This window comes from Atta cephalotes (assembly GCF_000143395.1).
Source record: "Atta cephalotes unplaced genomic scaffold scaffold00018, whole genome shotgun sequence".
NCBI lineage: Eukaryota > Metazoa > Arthropoda > Insecta > Hymenoptera > Formicidae > Atta > Atta cephalotes.
The window spans coordinates 981,389-986,520 of NW_012130082.1; positions in this window are offsets into that span (position 1 = coordinate 981,389).

Below are 5,132 nucleotides of genomic sequence, written 5' to 3' on the forward strand. Positions count from 1 at the left end.
CACACACACACACACACACACACACACACACACACACACACACACACACACACACACACACACACACACACACACACACACACACACACACACATGCACACACACACACACACACATGCACACATGCACACATGCACACATAGACATGTACGTTGGCGAGCTGGAAGCTGCCTTGCGGCGCACCTTGGCCTCAAAATCAATACGGCCCTGCATCGCATGGCGCCCGTTATTAAAGACGCTCTGCGGCCTAGGATCGGAGGTACTGTGGATGGCGCGTTGATAAATATTCCGTAGATGCGCCCGGGACAATCGTGGGGTAACAGCGGGGTTGTGTTGAAGCTCCGATGAGACGACCGTAGACGACGCTTTTGTTCGACCCGAGCACGTACCATGTATTAGTATTACATAGAAAAGAATCGCAATGACCGAGAGAAAAATCGAAAAAGTCGCGCTCGTTTCTAGGAATGCTCTTAAGCCGTATCATCATTGCTGTCCATTTAGGACAGAAAACGTTAACGTGATTGCAACGTCTATATACGAAATTTAAACAAAAGCATCAGCGTCATTTTTTTTAACAATGATACTATAAATGTTAAAAAATCTTGTTGATAAGAGAAATATGTAAGTACACTCCCTAAAACTTTTAAAATGAATTGTCACTCCAAAAAATAAATGAAATCTCTAGATTGAAAATTGAGTCACTTTCCAAGATTGGCTCAATTTTTTACTCTTTAAAATGAGATTCCACTCCAAAGAATTTACAGAGTATATAAAGCATACATAAGTTATAAATATTCATATCTTAAATGAAAATATGACGTTATAATAACGATCCACATTACACGTGGAATTATGTGAAACTTGAGCGTCAATATTGTTCTTTGGCTGTTCCGCGAGAAACCACGTATGCTAAAGAAAACTACTTTTCAGTATTCTGCGAAATTATCGAATGCTTAGTGCAGACAATATGAAAACTACATTAAACAACAATCGTAATAGTAGTAGTTCTGTAGTCGACAATTAGTGAACTAAATAGAATAGCAACTAATTTAGTTATACGGCTTCATTTGTCGTCGACTGTGGTAAAGTTGACCTCGCGCTACCGTGTCGAACTTCGCTTACAACAATCATTTTAACGATCTAATTGTTTACATTATTATATTGGCTGTAAACAATAATTCTATTATATAATGCAAATCATGAATTACGTAAACAAAATTTCCTACGCATTGTTGACTCGAGGACATATCGCAAATTTTTTAGTTAATTGATAAAAATGCAAATCTACGGAAACACACTTTTTCTACGTTATCGATTTTTACTTCGTTACCTTCCATAACTATTCGCAACATCTGCGACGTCGTTTAATAATTTCACGCGTCATTCTATCCCCGAGATCAACGAAAACAAAGCGAAAGAACTTTTCGATAAGTAACGGACTTTCGAGTTCGAATCCCGATTATAAAGTAGCGAACATAAGGTGGCAAACTAATTTTCCGATAAAAGCAGGTAAAGTGAGTTCTTCGGCGACTTTATTACGCAAACAACGAGGCACAATGGGGATTGTCAAAAGCGTACGTCCACCGTCTTGCGAGCGATCGTCACGTATAGCCGCATAATAACTTATTTGATCAGAGATGTCAGCGCTTTGTGTACCTAAATTGTAATCTAGGATAACTTTCGGCTTTGTCGACGGCGCGTCCCCTGTCTATCGGTTTTCCCAGTTTCCGCGGTTTCCACAGCAGCGAGTCGACGATATTAACGCGTTTATCGTGCCATTTCATTGCAGTTACGTCCTCCAGCTGCCTGTTAATTCGGCCCCTTTCATCCGTGTCCTCTCAGCCATTCGGCCGCATTCTTAATGCTCATTCATTATGGTATCACGATACGAAATGGAGACACTTACTCGCGTTAATAGCGTCGCATTATATCAACACCAGTGAATATAGCATTATTGCCATGTGCAAAACGGATCAGAGTTGAAAATTCGCCAGTTTGGCGGAACTAATAATAGCATCAGAATGAAGTCCTATCTCTACTTCTCATAGCTACATGAATTCACAATATTTATGGTTTCTAACGTTTTGAAAATATTGTAAGCAACGTGAAAGATGAGATAAATGTCTCAATGATCGAATATGTACCTTAAAATTTTATTTATTTATGTGTGTATATTTGTTCACTGTGGAAAAAATGTGTAAAATTTAACATAATCGCATGTCCCAAATGATCCACTCAAATTTTTAGGTTAATGTAACACAAAATGAATATGTTAGAAGGTTACACAAATATTATGTTATATAGATACAGTTTATAAACAAACCGTGAAAGCATATTTTTTTTCAGTAAAGTTAGCATTTATGATATATTAAAAAAATATATTAAATTAAATAAGATGAATAAACTCATGTTTTATTCATCTTAGAATTTATGTTTTAAAATAGTTTATTTATGTTATTTGTTTATTTACTTATAAATTGTTATTTTGACATTAAGAAATGTTAAACAATTTAACACAAAAATCTTTAAATAAAATAATCACATTGTGTTAAATTAACACTCGAATATGTTAAAAATTCAGCACAAACTGTTAACAAGAACGTTAATGAACCGTTTTTCAACAAAAAAATACACAATGCTTCTAACTGTATATTATTAATCTCAAATGCTTTTTAAAATATAATATTATAATTTAATTGTAATCTTTAAATACAATTAAATATATATATTATAACACTGTAATAAAAAAAGGATTTGAGATTAATAATAAATTTTGTGTGTCTGGACATTAGATATTCAGTTACTGAGATGTTTACGTACGTAAAAAAAAACTTGAAATTGTGAGTTGTTAAGTTGGGAGGGTGACGCAATGCCGTCACCCAAAAAGTCAAACCACGAATTTTACAGTGGGACACGTCGCATATTCGGCGTCAAATAATTTTTTTTCTAAAATTTTTTTTCTATTTCTCTGCGGTTAGAACACCTTTCAAAACGTTAAAAGCATTTTACGAGAAAAAAAATCAAATTTTTTACCTGTCAGCCTGCACTATGCAGATGTCGTCTAGCACTGACTTCCGCGTATAAATAAATTGCTCGAGGTTTTGATTGAAAACACAACGATGCGCCATCACGTCTCGGTTTTCTGAGAATTTCCGTAATTATAACACGTGTCGACTACGCGCGAAATTTCAAATGCTCGATGGTAACTGCGGAAAAAGGAAAGGAATGGCAGAAAGAACGAACAATTCCCCGACGAGAGGAAGGTTGATGTCGCGCCGCGTCGTGGGAGAGGAAAGAAAAAAAAAGTTGAACTAAACAAGAATTTAGATTAAAATTCAGAAACGAGCGTCCGAGCACGTGAACACGAGAGAATGAATGGATGCTCCAAGTGTATTGTACAGTCATACCCTACACAACGACGCTATCGGTACCCGCGCTAAGGAACGTGATTCGCCCAACGACATAATTTTGCGATGTGCACCGTCGGATATTTACGAGCAACGCGTTCTCCTCGTTTTATCGCGATCAAAGGATCTTGCACGATTACGCGCGTGCGTCTAAGAACTGCATGTTGTGATTGTCACGTTTTACCCATTAAGGATTACTCGCGACTAAACTCGGAATTGTGACGAGATAGTCCCTTCCGCGAAGATGTTTCAAGCAGATAAGTTTACAAACACGAACATAGGCAATGCAAGTTTCCCATTTCAAAACAGGATCCTTGTATCATAATCATGATATTTATACGTACTTCATTACATTTAATAAATACGTCTCACAAGAACATTTAAACAGCATATACAATCTGTTTTTTATTTCTATACTACAACTTTCTCGCTTTCGCCAAATATCAAATATCAATATATGTATATATATATATATAAAATATTTGTGTTAGAAACAATTCATTCAAGTCCTTATTAAAATTGTGTATTGAATGTTTATATTCTATAACTAATATTAATTAACATCGTGTGATTATATTATTTGAATATTTTGCGTTAAATTAAATTAATATGAATTCAACATTTCTTGATGTTAAAATAACATAATTTATGAGTAAGTTATGAGCAAATAATATAAAACTAATGTTTTTTTTACAACGTAAATTGTAAGATAAATGAATAAAATGTATTAATTTAACATATTACAAATATTAAATTTATTAAAACATGTTAATTTGAATATTATAAATGCTAATTTTAATGGAAAAATATGATTGCTTATAAATTGTGTCATGATTACGTTTTTTGTATTAATTTTTTACATAATATTTTATTACTTCCTGATATATTCCTTTTATGTTGAATTAATACAAAAAATATGAATAGACCATTTGAGATACAAAATTAAAATGCATTAAATTTAACACAAATTGTCCAACTACTGTGTAGGTACAAAACGCTATCGTCACTGTAACGTAATATCAAGTTATCACGTCGACTGCGTTCCAGGAGTACACTATCAGCGTTATGTACGCTCTATCATTCATTAGATGTACTTACGCACCTGATAGCATAGCGTGCTCCCTAAATGCAGCCATGAGCAGAATAAATGAACAATTAATTCCGAGGATGTAAAGAGGGAGAATTTAAACTCACTAGCCAATTCATCGACGCCATCTTCTTGTTGGATACTGCATCGCTCTGGACATTCACTAGAGTGCATCCAATCGATTGAAAAAACACGGCTAATTACGATCGCGGTAATTAACGCAACACATCAGTTATCTATCCTTATGTATGTACAACACGACGCAATATGGCAAATAAATGACGCAAAAAAATTGATGAAAATGATGATCTTTTCTTGTCATTTCTGAAGTGAATTAAACATTAATAAATTTTCATCTAATTCTATTATATAATTGCCTAGACTACTTGTAAGTAGTTGTAATTGTAAAAATTAATTAATCACAATCGAATATGAAAATTATTCAACTGTGATCAATTTTTACAACTACAACTTTTTATAACTACGCTTACGCAATTGTAGAAGACTTTAGAGAAGAATCAATAATTGAAAAATAAAAAAAATTATGGTATATTTTTGATTTATAACAATATAATAAAAATTTTTTCATGTAAATATATACATATATATATATATATATATATATATATAATAAATAA